This window comes from Sceloporus undulatus, chromosome 4 (genome assembly GCF_019175285.1).
Source record: "Sceloporus undulatus isolate JIND9_A2432 ecotype Alabama chromosome 4, SceUnd_v1.1, whole genome shotgun sequence".
Taxonomy (NCBI): Eukaryota; Metazoa; Chordata; class Lepidosauria; order Squamata; family Phrynosomatidae; genus Sceloporus; species Sceloporus undulatus.
Genome location: NC_056525.1, coordinates 234,261,390 through 234,277,313, shown reverse-complemented (window position 1 = coordinate 234,277,313; position 15,924 = coordinate 234,261,390). Strand labels below are relative to the sequence as shown.

The 15,924-nt window shown below is 40.7% G+C and overlaps 1 protein-coding gene across 7 annotated transcripts in view; it reads right to left on the bottom strand.

Annotated features, from left to right (window-relative positions):
- ZHX2 (zinc fingers and homeoboxes 2) overlaps positions 1–15,924 on the bottom strand; it is a 37,423-nt gene that overhangs the window by 10,538 nt on the left and 10,961 nt on the right. For 2 of the 7 annotated variants that reach the window (XM_042464159.1, XM_042464158.1), the window contains one exon: positions 10,204–10,477. The exons of 4 other annotated variants lie outside the window; for them this stretch is intronic. The gene's annotated coding sequence lies outside the window, so the exon portion shown is untranslated. Of the gene's footprint in view, positions 1–8,703; positions 9,186–10,203; positions 10,478–15,924 lie in introns of those variants that run through there. One more of the 7 variants, XM_042464160.1, reaches the window with a different exon arrangement.

Here is a 15,924-nt window from a genome sequence, read left to right as displayed (position 1 = left end):
TGAGAGAGAACCTTCTTGGTGGCTGCTCCCAAGTTGTGAAACTCCCTTCCATGCGAAGTTCAGTTGCCCGCCCCACTCAGGCTGCCTTTCCACCAGCCGGTAAACACCTTTTTACTTAGACAGGTCTTTGGTTTTTAACTTGTTGCAGAAGATGGAGCTTTTAATAGAGTGTGCTGTGTCTGTATTTTGTTATGATCTACACATGTTCTTTAAACTGTTTTGAACTTGTATTTGTTAAACAGAATTGTGGTTTGGAACCTTTGTTTTAATGAGGTTTTTTTAAAAAAAGTTGTACTTTGTTTTAAGAGGCTGTTAGCTGCCTTGACTCTTACATTGGGAGAACGGTGATATATGCATTAAATCAATCAGCCTTCCAAAGTACCACATGTGTACATTAGTGGAATAACATTTCCACATTGCAATTATTGTAATTCTCCTATTTAATTTAGGAATATCCTTCTACTTTTGTTAGAAATTCACTTTGGAAAGTAACTTTGAAAAGTAACATTTGAATATATTTTCCTGTTACTCTTTTCCTTCTAGAAACTCCATCTTTACAAAAGCACAGACCTGTTACTTTAATAGTATAAGGGAGATGTCCAGTTCTTTCTTAATTGGATAGCCAGAAAAATGCAGCTGTATATAATAGTGCTTCTATTCTATTGGCTTTCTTTATTTGGTATGAATTTGTCTAGAAAATGTCATTTCAATAAACATTTCAATGTTGGTATTTTATGGCAAGCTCCCTACCAATATTTTAATCCAGGGGTCAGCAACGTACGGCCCGTGGGCCGGATCTGGCCTGCGGAGACCGTGGGACCAGCCCCAGCCTGGCCCTGCCACCGATTGCTGTCCCCCGGCGGCCGCTGGCGGCCTCCTCCTCCTCCCCACCCTGTGGGGAGGCCTCAGCCTTACCACAGGGCAGGGAGAGGCTCTGGGGCTGCCGGCGAACGCCACCCTCCCAGGCCTCCCCCGCCTCGCCCCCAGGCTGGTGCAGGGCATGGAGGAGGGGGGAACAGGAGGAGGAGGAGGAGGAAGAGGAGGAAGTGGTGAGTGGCCAGAGGCCTCTGGCTACAAGGGGTTTTTTTAATTTTTATTTTGGTGCTTTTAATGCTAACAAGTCTCCCTTGTTTTGACAATGATAGTGTGATGATGATGATGATGATGATATGAGTCAGCTTCAGAGGCATGCAGGCACTGTTTCAGAAGCCGAGAGAGTGTGACTTTCCAAAGTGCCTTTTCTGTGTGTTTTTGGTTCTTTAATGGTGATATTGATATCAGCAAGCCTCTGAGGCAAGGCCAATGTAAATTGCTGTGATTTTTACAAACTCATGTGCAGTGAAGAAAAACCAAAGTCCTTTGACCAAGTACACACTTCTGAGAAAGTAAGTTGGGCACGAAACTGAAACAGCAAATCCACTTCTTGTGATACCACCTGGACATGTTCAATATATGCATAGCCATGTTAAACCATGTTCAGTGTGAAACCCAAAGAGTTTGGTTCTGCAATAAGCCTCTGATTAAATATGCAAGAGATTGCCATGTTAAGTAAAGCCATGTGAAATGCCCAAATGTGCTTAGTGTGTGTTTTGGAATTGTGTGTGTGTGTATTTTGGGGGGGGGGGGGTGTTTGGCCAGAAAAGGAAGTCCATTTCTGCCATCTGTGCCCCCCCCTTTGCCTTCAAAATACAAGGGCTGGGAGGTGTGGTTGTTGTCGTGTGCCTTCAAGTCGTTTTCCTGACTTATTATGAAACGATCCTTTGCAGTTTTTCCAGTGGTGGTGGTGGTTTGCCACTGCCTTCCCTTGAGGCTGAGAGAGTGTGACTTGCCTCCCCCCGGGCAAAGTTTGGGTTAGTTGCTGTGTGTGCCTTCCAAGTTGTTATGGCTTCTGTGGGGTTTTTCTGGGCAGTTTTCTTCAGAGGGGGTGAGGATGCCATTACTATCCTCTGAGGCTGAGAGAGTGTGACATGCCCAAGGGGGGGGGGGAAAGGAAAGTAGTAGTAGTTAATTTTTCAAACCATTTCCTTCCTAATAAAGTCTTGTGTGCAGAAGAGGCGGGAGGAGGTTTGCTTTTGCAGAACTGCAAGGCTGCAGAAAAGAGAAAAGAAAAAAGAGAGCAGTTGTATAATGACTGGCTTGGTTTTTACTTCAAAATATGATGTGTGCAGTGTATGTAGGAATTGTTTTTATATTTTATTTATTTATTTATTTAATTTTTTTAAAAAAAATATTTAATTGTTTATTTTTTGGCTTCGGCCCCCCAGTTGTCTGAGGGACAGCAACCTGGCCCCCAGCTCAAAAAGGTTGCCTACCCCTGTTTTAATCTAATGCTATTATGCTTTTCTCAGGATCTCGCAGAAATTCTTCTCCTGCAATGTTTTACATTTCATTTAGGAGAAAGATTCCAAATGTTCTTATCATAGGACACCATCAAATATTTTATGCTCTATCTCTAATGATAATTCATTAGTTAATACACAGTTGTTGTTTTCATTCATTCACTGCAAGAAGTATTTTAAGAATTGTTTTACCTACCCCAAGCACAGCCAGCTATTGCTCTGAAGTATGTTAACACCCCACCAAATCAAAATAAAGGTGATCATTAGAAGAAGTTTTAAATTGTTTCTGTCCATGTGTCATTAGTGAGTTGAGAACTGTCGCATGAAAGAGAAAAGTCCTTTAAGAAAGAAGATTGTCTGGAGACAGTCTGGTAGCTTGTTTTTCAAGAAACGAGGGGAATTTAATTGACCAAAATGATTTGCAGGAAAGCAGTTTTGGAGTAATAAACACTACATATTAAAATGCCAAGACATTATTACCAAGTCCCAGAAGAAAGCTGGAAATTGTGCTACCTACATAATTGTTTCAGGCTAAAGGCTCATGCTGCCCATTCCTAAAGGTTACTACCATACACTGGTGGGTAAAGGAGGCAAAGCTACATTCTATCACCCTACCTATTCAAGTTATACACAGAAAATATCATACAAAGAGCAGGTTTGGACTCAGAAGGAGGAGGAGTGAAGACAGGAGGAAGGAATATCAACAATTTAAGATATGCAGAGGACACATACTATTAGCAGAAAACATCATAGACTTGGAACAATTACTAAGGAAGGTCAAGCAAGAAAATGAACATAAAAAACAAACAAAAATAATGACCATGGAGGATTTATATAAATTCATATGAGATGATGAGGAAAATGAAATAGTTAAAAGATTTCGTGTACCTTGAATCAAACACTGATCAAAACAGAGATTGCAGGAATGGGAAGGATAGCCCTGAAAGAACTATGGTAGATAAAATACTAAAGTGTAGAGATATACAACTGAGCATCTAAGTTAGAATTGTCAAGCCATTTGGGGTGGGTTACAGACCGCCGAAAAGCAGCAGCCTGTACCCGCCCTTTTCCCCGGTGTATCGGGACCTCAGTGGCCAGAGTGGCAGCCGCTGAGGCCCCGATCCGCCGCTTTCTGGGCTGCAGGGAAGTGGCAAAAGGCCCCTTCCCCGCAGCCTGGAAAGGGGTGTCCTTGGGGCTTCAAGCCCCAAGGACACCCCGCGGCGGCACGGAGGAGAAAGGGGCCGCTTGGCCCCTTTCTCCTCCGTGTCACTGGCGCAGCCGTCTGAAGGCTGCGCCCAGCGACGCAAAGCCAAGAAGGAGCGCCAAAATGGAGCTCCTTCTTGCGCTGCGTAAAGGGCACTCTAAGCACCCTTGCGCGGCGCGATAGTGTCACGTCCGCGCAGCCTCATTTGGAGGTGGCACGTTTGTGAAGCCATCATGGCGGCCCCCCATGTAGATGGGGCGCCACCATCTTGTACGTCCTCAGGACGTATTAGGCTTGGGGGCGTCAAGAAGTGACGCCCCTTTTAAAAACTAGGACGTCCTGAGGATGTCCCTTATGGCCATTTGTAACGCGCCATAGTCTCCATCACCATGTACAGGTGTGAAAGCTGGACAGTGGAGAAAGTCAAACAGAAAGAAAACTCATTGGTGATGTAGTGCTTGAGAAAAATGCTGAGGATACCATGGATAACCAAAAAGACAAATAAATGGGTCCTTAAACAGATTAAGTCTCAACTATCCCTGGAAGCCAAAATGACAAAACTGAGGTCGTTGTACTTTGGCCACATCATGAGAAGGGATGACTCACTAGAAAAGATGATAATAATAAATAATAAATAATTATTATAAATAATAATTATCAGGGAAGATAATGCTACAGAAGGTAGAGAAAATATTAGAAAGAGAAGAAGACTGCCCACCAGGTGGATGGACTCAACCAGGGATGCCATGGGTATGAATGTACAGGACCCAAGCAGAGCAGTGGCAGACAGGGGGTCTTGGAGATGTCTCATCTATAGGGTCTCCATGAGTCAGGGCCAACTTGAGAACAGCTAACAACACAACAAAAGAGATTCTTGTTCAAATGAATCATAAAGCTGTAGATTACAAATGTTTCAAAACCCTCTTACGAGGCCGCTTATAATTGGAAAGCCCATTCTATGTTTCACAGATAACCAACAGCTATATCAGAACTGGCTATAATTCTACAATAGTGCAAAAGCTATTGGGAACTCCAAAACTCTTTATCAGGCCAGGCAATGATAGCATTGGTAGGTGTGAATGCACCACATGGTATCTAGAAGTCCCTTTTGGGATGAAGACAAAATGGTAGATCCTCATTTCTGGAATTACTGGTAGCAGGTCAGACTATTGCCTCTTGTTTTCGGCAAAAAACACAGGTACCTGAGGCAGGACAGAGTAGAATTACAAAGAAAGAACACAGCTCTCAAATCAGCAAAGCTGGCAAACAACGTTAAAGCGTCAACTGAGCTGAAACAAAAAGTATTAATTGTGGGTTCAGACCTTTTCTAAATGCTTTGGAAAACTTTCAGCGACTTTAAGTTGCCTTACATATATAGGTTACTTCTTTGCTGTAGCTGCCTTTTATGACCACATGGAACACCTGTGCATGGCAGGAGAGTGAGCACAAACAGTTACACCTCCTGGAATGTTTAAAGTTCTTTGCTTCATCCTTTAGATCCCAGGTTTTACTCTCAACTTATCCATGGTTTATTTCAAAATCCATAAATTTGGCCCTAAACCCGCCCTCCACTTTTACATGAGGTTGACTTATAGCCGAGTACATACGGTATTTTTCTGTGTGTTTATGGGCCTGTACAGACAGGCCAAAATAAAGCTGCTTCGGGTCACTTTGGAGGTATGCTGTTCAAATGATGCATGCACCCTAAGAGGCCAGAAGCTGTGCCAAAGCTGTGGAGCGTGGCTTTGGCATGGCTACTGACCTCTTAGGACGCACGCATCATTTAAACAGCACACCTCCAAAGTGTCCCAAAGCAGTTTTATTTTGGCCTGTCTCCATTTTCTCCCCATACTAGGAATCAAAGATTAAAAAAAAAAGTTAGTTAAGAAAACAAGGCAAGAATGGTCTGTTCTGGAGCCATTGACACATGTCTTTGTAGCCTTTAAAAACAAAGAAAGGGTCACACTTTCTCCCTCTTCTTCACCATGACTTTCATCCTGGATGAACTCCAGTTAATAAAAGAAGATAAATAGCATAGAGAGGTTCTTGATGGCCTCTGGAGATGCTCTGTGCCTCTGTCTGACAATTAACTGCTGCTGCTGTCAGTGGTGGTAAAGCTACTCTTGTGCTTTGACCTTCTTACACTTGGCTTTCTTGTGGCAAACGCACACCGATACTCACAGTGTGTCAAAATGTCATGTCTGGGGAGACCCCCGCTCACATCTCATCAGGGCCCAGGGCACATCAAGATGGGAAAAAGATGCCCTGAGCAAGCTGCCTTCAAAGTGCCTGTCTGTTCTCATAGCCCTGATGCCATATCTGGAGCAGTTATAGCTTATGGCTTGGGAGTGGCTGCCACAACTCATTCCAGTGCGCTTTTTCTGGTGTTCATCAGGGAATATCAGAGCTGCCTGTCTCTATCTCTTTTGCAGCTTTCAAATGGCAAAACATCAAACCCTGTGAATGGCAGCAATAGCTTTAAAGCTTCAAGGTGCCTTTCCACAAAGCTGTTAGCAGATGTGGCCAGAGGACAGAACTTCCTTCGCCTATTGCCCGTTTCAAAGTGAGGGTGCACATCAGCCATTGCTAACTCATTAGCATCAGCTACCACACACATCAAACCTGCTGTTTGCTTTAATACTTTCATGAAAACGAGGACTGGGGGAAAACAGGTTTAAAACACACACACACACATTTTTGTTACTTAAACCAAGCTCCCCCCCCCCTTAATGTGCAGGACCAGTGGCGTCATTAGGATTGGCATCACCCCATGCAGTAACACACTCCTCCCCAATCAACCTCCTCCCATATCACACCATACAGAATCCTTAGTAATGTTTTTTGTACTAATGTTACTCATAACTCATAATTCCCATATATGGCTGAATGTAAAGGCAGTAGTTGTGACACAAACATCTAGCAAAATTAAAACTATACCTTTAAATTTCAATACCATAAGCACAGTGTAAATGTATTTACATGTACATAGTTTCATGTGGTTAAAGTGAATGCTTAAGATGTCATGTTTCTAAAGAACATTTCAAAAGAATTTCAAAAATTATTTTTTTTATAAAACTGGCTGTCCAAGCACTCTTCTCCAGTTGTTAATTTGACAGTTTGACGCCTCCAGGTTATCTTAAAAAAACCAAAAACTGCCATTGTCATGGCCTCAGATCTAAAAAAGACATGACAGAAAAAGAGAAGGTAATGGAGTGGGGAAGGCCATATGTGTCCTGGTTTTCATCTGTGAGGTGTTGGAAAGTATATGTCCACAGCAGCCAGCAGCTCTCCAGGATTTCAGAAGAGATCCTTTCCCAGCCCTACCTGAAAACACCAAGGAATGATGTTGGATCATTTGCATGCAATGCACATGACACTACGGCTGAGCTTCTACCCATCTCCATCATTCCTGAGGGAGATGGTTAGGTTAGATAGGCAGAATTAGGCCTGCAATTAAAATCTCATCAAGTTCAGGTGTTTAGCTTTGGGGAAATAAAATTAGGCTTGAATAGAAAGGAGTATTTTAATGACATTCTGAAGGCCTGATGAAATTTATATATTATGCACTTTGCAGCACCAACAAGCAGCTCCAGTGGCAAAGATCATTAAAAGGCACAAGCAGGTGTGAAACACAGTATCTTCAACAATGCAAGCAGTTTCATTACTGTACATTTAAAGCTGAACAAGGCAAGCCAGTGTGGTGTAGAGGGTTGAGTGCTGGACTACGACTCTGGAGATCAGGGTTCGATTCCCAGTTTGGCCATGAAACCCACTGGGTGACCTTAGGCAAGTCACACTCTCTCAGCCTCAGAAGAAGGCAATGGCAAAACTCCTCTGAAGAAATCTTGCCAAGAAAACCTCATGGGTCACCATAAGTTGGAAATGACTTGAAGGCACACAACCACAACAGTCGTTTGCTTTGTCTATTTATTTTGGTAGTCTCTTTTCTTTTTCTTTTATTTCAGCTCACTTTAGGTTAAATCCAATGTTAGTTCCAACTAGTATGTTCTGTGTGCACGCGCACCTACTTTCAAGTAACCTGTCGACCCCATGAATTTCATAGGGTTTTCTTAAGCAAACTCAGAGATGGTTTTCCCAGTTCCTTCCTCTGAAATATAGCTTACAGTATCTGGTATTCAATGGCAGTCCCAGCCAAGTAGTAACTTGGGCTGATCTTGTTGTTGTGCTTTCAAGTCAAATGATTTGAAAGCACAACAACAACATATTGCACAAACAAGGTTTTTTATGGCAAAGGTGATTTTCGGGGGTGGGGGGAAATAGCCTTATTGCTGCTAGTTGTTGCTATTATTTGCTGTCAAGTGACTTCAATTTATGGAGATCCTTTGAATGAAAGGCCTCCAGGTCACCCTGTTATTAACCACTCTGCTCAGGTCTTGCAAACTCAGGGCTGCAGCTTCCTTGATTAGAATCTATCCACCTGAATGGGATCTTCTTTTTTTCCTATTGCATTTCACTTTATCAAGTATTACCATCTTTTCCAGTGAGTCACATAATCTCACAATATATCCTAACTCCTGGTATAAAACCTATGAATTACTGGTTTGGTCCGGTGGGTGGGAAACCTTAATGAACAAGCCATATCTATTAGTTTAGTTCAGAAATAGAGTAAGAGCCAGAAGGAAGGAATGAAGGAGATAACTGCCAAAGATAAGAACTAGGCTCCCATCACCTTGAATAAGATAGAATTAGAAAGGGATAAATTTGGATCCACCCTTACAGTGGAATTTCTATTATTATTATTATTATTATTATTATTATTATTATTATTATTATTATTTAGGGCTTTAAAGCAGGACTGAGGAAAAAAAGGAAGACACAACAACTCCAAAACCTTGTTTTTTTGGTTTAAACTTTTTTTTAAAACCAGTAACGTTTTCCAGCAATATCTTGGACTACATCAATATAGGACTGGTGACAGGGAAGGATACATCTGGGGCCAAGGGAAAAATAAAAATGGTTTTTAATAAAGGAATATTACTGGCTCTTCTGTTAAAAAGAAATGTTATGTGAAGCTTTCTAACAACAGTGGTTATAATGAACATTTCCAAGAGATGCAGCCCTGGCACAAGAAAAGTTGAGGAGGCTTGCATGGAGGGGGAAGCTGAACATATCTTTTGACCTTGTCTTTTGGCTACTGACCCAGCACAGTTCCAAAGGATTCCTCTCTGAAGTTATGCAGCGGCAGGCCAGTCTTTCTCAGTGGGCAAGGCAGTCGGAAATGGCTTGTATAATTGAGGCCTGCTAGGAAGAACGGAAAGGAAGACAGTGCAGAGATGAAAGTCTCTTTAAGATCTGTCTTAAAGAAAAACAAAATAAACGAGGAACAAAGGAATGCCTTTTTGAAAAAAATATGAAAGAAAAATTTGTGGCCCTTTGACTCTCATGCAGTTCCTTTAAGAAAAAGAGATGAAGTCAATTGCAACAGCTTATATGTTTATCTTTCATCATTGCTGATCAGGTGATGCTTCGCAGTGTTTATAATCAGTTCTAAAGACGATCCTGGACTGGCTCCATCATATGAGAAGATCATATCATTCTCTCCCTGTGAGCCCTTCCTATCAATTCTTGAATTTTGAAACAGTTCAAGAGAGAAGCAGGAGGAGAAGGACACATTTTGGCTCGTTTAGCAGAAATAAAGCAGTTTGACACCACTTTAACTGACATAGCTCAGTGCTATGGAATTTGGGGATTTGTAGTTTTGTGAGATACTTAACATTACCTGAAAAGAGCTCTGGTGTCCCATAGCCCAGGATTCCATACCAATGAGCCAACGAAGTTAAAGTGGTGTCAAACCGCTTTAATTCTGTAGTGTGGCAGCAAGACATGGATGCTAGGTGGAGAGCCAGTGTGGCATAGCGGTTTGAGTGTTGGACTATGACTCTGGAGACCAGGATTCAATTCCCAGCTTGGCCATTAAACCCATTGGGTGACACTGGGCAAGTCACATGTTCTCAACCTCAGGGAAAAGCAATGGCAAACCTCCTCTGATCAAATCTTGAAGGCACATAACACACACACACACACGGCAGTAGGTTAAGAGGAAGACTGGATTAGAGATGGATAGACTCAATCAAGAAAGCCACAGCCCTGACTCTGCAAAACTTGAACAGGGCTGCTGAGGACAGTGTGTCTTGGAGATGAAATATTCAGAAGATTGCCATAAATCAAGGCTAAGTTGAAAGCAGTTAATAACAACACCAAAAAAGATGCATAGCACCATTGGAACATGACTGGTTTGTAAACCGTTACAGAACAATCCTCTCCTCGGAGGTAATGACCATTTGAATTCAATGGGGCATGTAATTCTCATGTAATTGCATACAGAATTTCAGCCTTGAATTTAATGCAGGTTGCAAACTTGCTTGAAGCTACAATAACCAAATATTATTTGTAATAACTACTTGTACAAGTAATAACTACTTATGCAACATGCTGTAATGTTGATATTCCAATCTAGTTATTGTTATTTTTTCTCCATGCCTTACAGCTTAATGGAAAACAAATCATCACCACAAATGTGTAAATGCACTTGTGATACATTTCTGGATGGTTTCACTGAGACAGAGAAGTTCTAAATATTCTAGAGGTCTACATATATGGGGAAGTAATCATCCTGGTAAACCTAGGAAACAATAAAACCTTTCAGCCACAGCTATGGAGGGAGAATTCCAAGAAGGTCAATTCATCCAGCTACAGTCGCACTGGGTAATGAGGCAGAACAAAATCACCAAACTAGGCCACGGTCTGAACTTGTGGACTTGAAGAGCGGCTGATCAAGACAGACAGAATGCAAAGTTCATCGCTGCCTCTGGTCCAGTCTTCACAAAATACCCTCCAACTGCTCCTGGGAGATTGGCAGTGTGATGGTTCAGTCGCCTCTAAATCTTCCAGGACAACCTTTGCCAAAATTATTCTAGTGGAAATGGAGGAAGAAGACCGGATCAACTAGGTGCCAAGCTTGTCTCACCAAAAGCCAGCACAAGTGCCACAAAAGTACTGGATGTTACATTCATAGGGCCAGACCAAAATGCTTTAAAATCACACAACAGCAAAACATATAATATGGATCAATATAATTATATGGATCGATATACAGTAATATAAACATAAATACAGAAAGACATTGGTGATCTAAATACAAGGCCACTAAACATCAAATTGTGTACAAACATGGAGAGATACAAAGGTGCAGACATCAAATTATATACCAACAATGTGAGGAGTCACCAGTGTATTACAAAAAACTAGTGGAACAGTGAACCAAATAAAGCATAAGTAGTGAATGTCAAAATCTGCAAAACATAGATTAAAAAAAAATAATGGTGCAAAGGCAACAAAATATCAAAAGTCAACAATAAAATATAATATAGATCTTTTAAATAACTTAGATTCACACTAGGGTTGCCACAATGAAAAATGAACAAGGCTCCAGTACCTTTAATGATTTTGTAGAAGAGGGAATTTGCTTGTTATGTAACCAGGAAACAATATATTTTTTAAAAAATTAAACATTAAATTTTAATTTAAAAAAACATAAGACCTTTCCCCTCCCACAGAGACCTGGTTAATACTTGATGGGAGACTACCAATAAATACTAGGTGCTGTAGGCTATGCTTCAGAAGAAGGAATTGGGAAACCATCTCTGAGTATTCTTTGCCTAAGAAAACCCTATGAAATTCATGGGATCACCATAAGTTGACAGGCAACTTGAAAGCACATAAACACACTGGTTCTTTGGAATTTTACCTAGCACCAACTTTTTGGTTGTTTTGGCATCAAGCACCAACAGTTCTGTTAGATCTTTTAAATAACTTAAATAAATCTGTGTTTTAACTCTGAGATTGTAGTGGGTTTTGTTTTCTGTCTCTGTATTTAACCTGTTTCTAATGCTACAGTCTTAGGTCCTATTTTGCATTTCAACCATTGATTATGTATTTATTATAAGCCACCCAGGTAACGTTTTCTCATGCAGGTTGCATACAAATGCCCTTAATAAATAAAACAGCGCTCCTAGATTCTACATAAGCAGCTATGTCTCATGTTGCCTGGCAAAGCTGTGGAATCTCAGTACAGTATCATTATTAATCAATGCTCCTTTGTGATTATATAACGAAGCAATTAAAATCACAGCTACTAAATGATAGGAGCTTTTTCAACATACTGTTCCATGTACTGATGTTAACAATGCAGCAAGACTGCTTTCTCTTTCTCCAAATTCTCTTGCAAGGCTACGCTATTCCTTGTTCAGTCTTTTTACTAACACAGGGCACTTAAGATGTTCTCGAAGGGTATGTGTGTCTATGCACATCCCCTTGTGTCACCTAAATCCTTTACCTGTCTGAGGACCAGAGTATATCTCAGAATCTATTCTGTGTCCCAGAATGACAATATCCACTAAACTGATCTGCCATGCCAGTCAGCTGTCCCTGACCAATGAAGCATGTGGAGTTACTGGGTAGTCTCTTGATTTAAAACAACTGCAAAAAACCTTGGAAATTCTGTTAAACCCTAAATTACAGAGTGGTAATCTTAGACTATACATGGCTCCAACCAAACACGCAGAGAGAAATTCCAGAGGTGCAGGCGGGATTCAAGAAAGGAAGAAGCACCAGGGACCACATTGCAAACATAAGATGGCTAATGAAGCACTCCAAGGAATTTCAGAAAAAAATAAGCATGTGCTTTATAGACTGTAGCAAAGCATTTGACTATATAGATAATGAGAACACACTCAAGGACATGGGGGTACCAACACATCTGATAGTCCTGATGAGAAATCTGTACCAAGGACAAGAGGCCACTGCAAGAACTGAATTCGAAGAAACAAAATGGTTCCCAATAGGTTTAAGGGGGCTGGCAAGGCTGTTCCTATCACTCTGTTTGTTCAACTTATATGCTGAAAACATTACAAGAAAAACAGAGTTAGAATCAGAAGAAGGAAGAGTGAAGACAGGGGGAAGAAACATCAACAACATAAGATATGCAGATGACACCATAATATCTGTGGAAAACAGCACAGACTTAGGATAGTTAATAAGGAAGGTTAAAGAGGAAAGTGCAAAGACAGGGTTAATGCCGAACTTAAAGAAAACAAAAATAATGACCACAGAAGAAATATATAAATTCAATCCAAACAATGAAGAAATTGTATCTATATCTGTCTATCTCCTGCTAATTATATTGGGAATCTCTATTCCAAAAATTAAGATTGTTTTCCTGAACATATGGATACCTGGAACTTAGGCTGCCATCCTGTCCAAGACTGGAAAATAAAAATAAAAAGAGAATTACAGGTATTTGATGTTGTTGTTGTGTGCTTTGAAGCTTGATGACCCTATTATAGGGTTTTCTTGGCAAGATTTGTTCAGAGGAGGTTTGCCATTGCCTTCCCATGAAGCTGAGGGCATAAGACCTGCTCAAGGTCAATCAGTGGGTTTCATGGCCAAGCGGGGAATCGAACCCTGGACTACCTTAGTTGAATTGATTCTGACTTGATTCAACATGAAGAAAATGAGGAGTAAAGATGAGAAGATTTCAGCCGGGTTTCATAAAACTCTCATCTTAAATCTCCACCCTTGAGTATTAATATATCAAAGAAGCAACAACTTTCAACTTTGCGAGTTGTTGTTTTTAAGATGTGAATTTGTGCTGCATTTGCCTTCTGGCTTTGGAAAGGAGATCCATTTCACCCATCTGATGAATTACAGTGATTCATCAGGGAGATTGACAGTTCAATGCCAAAAACCTTGGCTCTGAAACATTTCTTTGCCACTCTGCTCTTTGTAGAGGCCAAACAGCGCTAACACACAACCTTGCCAGACACAGGATTTCCATTAAATACAGTATTAAAAAGGGTATTTGTTAAAATAACATTGCCATAGTAACTGGGGATGCCAGGTGCTGCTTCTGGGGCAGCTGTGGTGACGGATGACTCTCAGCATATTCAAACTGCCACCAAAGACCATTCAGTTTCTCTTTCCACACCACCCTGGCCAAAATTTGCATCATCAGGACACGAAACATGCCAGCTGCTGAGTCAACAGCAGGGAGCAGTAAGTAAAGATATTTTCTTATGTTTGCTGTTGGTGCCTTCAAGTGTGCCACCCTATGGGGAAACTATCATGGAGTTTTCTTGGTAAGATTTGTTCAGAGGAGATTTGCCATTTCCTTCCCGTGAGGCTGAGAGAGTGTGACTTGCCCTAGGTCACCCAGTGTGTTTCACGGCCAAGCTGGGAATCGAACTCTGATCTCCAGAGTTGTAGTCCAACACTTGAACCACTACGCCACGTTGGCTCTCATTTTCTTATATAAGGAGAGCATTTATAGTTACCTGCAGGGTAGGATTAAGATATAATGAAATCCTATTCTATGCCAAATTGAAGTATTATTATTATTTTTTAAAGAAAAGGTTCAATTGACCAACCTACTATTTTGGAAAATACATCCAAAATATATTTTGTGGATTTAGGATGTTATTGTACTTTGGTGTATGGCCAACATGTCTACAGATACATGGATATGATTTTCGGATTTGAGGATAATGCATTTTAGCTGCAACAGGGGAATCCTAAAGAGGGAGCCAATGGACTGGGATTTACTTACACAGTTCCTAGATGTTTTCCAATTGCAACAGCACACAGGCTTCTTGAGAAATTAAACATTCGCTGCCTATTAAGAGTGCAGGAAATCAGGTGAATTTTTTCCAAGCACTGTGACTATGGTGAAATGTGGCACAGACTGATATGATAAAGGAATCCTGCCTCTCACATCCTTGAATATTAAACATCGCTTCTTACATCCTTAATGAGAATATAGCTATCTATTGTGATAGCTACATCCTCTTTAATGGTAGTTAAACATTGAAAGTATCATAATTATGCTCTCCTTATTGAAATTCACATCAGCGCCACAAAATCAAAGATAACATAAGCCTTTTGAAAAATCAACGATACACACGAGTGAGTCTGCTAACCAGTTAAGGAATGAAGGATAAAATTCACAGTATTCCATTATCAGATGTAATTTCTTGCCACCTTGTTTGGTTGTTTCAAATGGTGTGACTATGACAACTATGCCTGCGCTAATGGAATGCAATGACGTCTTGCTCAGTGAACAAAACATTTTGTAAAGTTGGATTTTTCTTTTATTTTTAAAGCACTTTTTAGAAATAAAAAAGCAGAAAGAAGAAAATGGCCTTTCATTTTCAAAAGTTGACCTAATCTCAGGAAATTATCATTATAGCAGGTATGAGAAATAGTCTCCTGGCCTTGATGGGTTTCCAACTGAATAGTGAAAAACTTTTCCATCTGTTAGCACCAAGACTGCTCCAATTTTACAAACAGATCTTAAAATCTAGCTCCCTCTCTTCATCATTAAATAATGCTTATATTATTCAGATAGAAACTACTTAAGATGACTTGTAGCTGTATTTACTGCCAAAGATACTTCTGCCAAGCGTTATCTCAGCGGTGTGGACATTTATGCAACCAGCAAGTGCTAGTTTAGTGTTTTTGGTTACTTTTATGCCCCAATAAAATTATTTGGTAACTTTCCAGTCTTGACTACCTGGTATATACCAAGTGGTAACAACGCCAATTAAATTAATTTCAAGTCCAGGTTATAATACTGTACAACAAAATGTGAAGTCAAAGAGGGTATTTGTGTGAATACAGTACAGTACTTGTGTGAGACACTGTAGATTGATGCAAGATTCTTTCCCAGGCTTAATGGCATTTAAAAAACAAAAAACCAAAAACCTTGAGATCCATCAGGTTTGAACCTGGGATTCCTTGTAGGGGGAACAAAACATATTTCTGAGTGAGCTGCCTCTTACTCAAAGCTCCTGCTCAACATATCATGTATATCACTGCATTCTCCAGTTAGTTATCAATGTATACAGAAAATGTATGCATATGGATAAAAAGTTATAAACAGGTCACAAAACAGATTAAGGCCGCAATCCTTTATGCACTTAGCCTAGGAATAAACCCGCTGAATGCTATGCAGCTTACTTCTTGCATACCTTCCTTGTTGCAACAGCATCCCTGGTTTCCCCACTGTTTCTTGTCACAATTCAAAGTGATGGTTATGGCCTGCAAAGCCTTATATAGCTCAGGTCCAAGTTATCTGAAAGATCTTAAGATCTTTTGAGGAAGCTCTTCTTTCTGACCCAACACCTTCACAAGTATATAGGAGAGGGCCTTCTTGGTGGTTGCTCCCAGGCTCTTGAACTCCCATCCTAGCCTGCATCCACACCACAGAAACAATCCAGTTTGACACCACTTTAACTGCCATGGCTTAATGCTATGGAATTCTGGGATTTATAGTTTGTTATTGCACTAGAGCTTTCTGACAGAGAA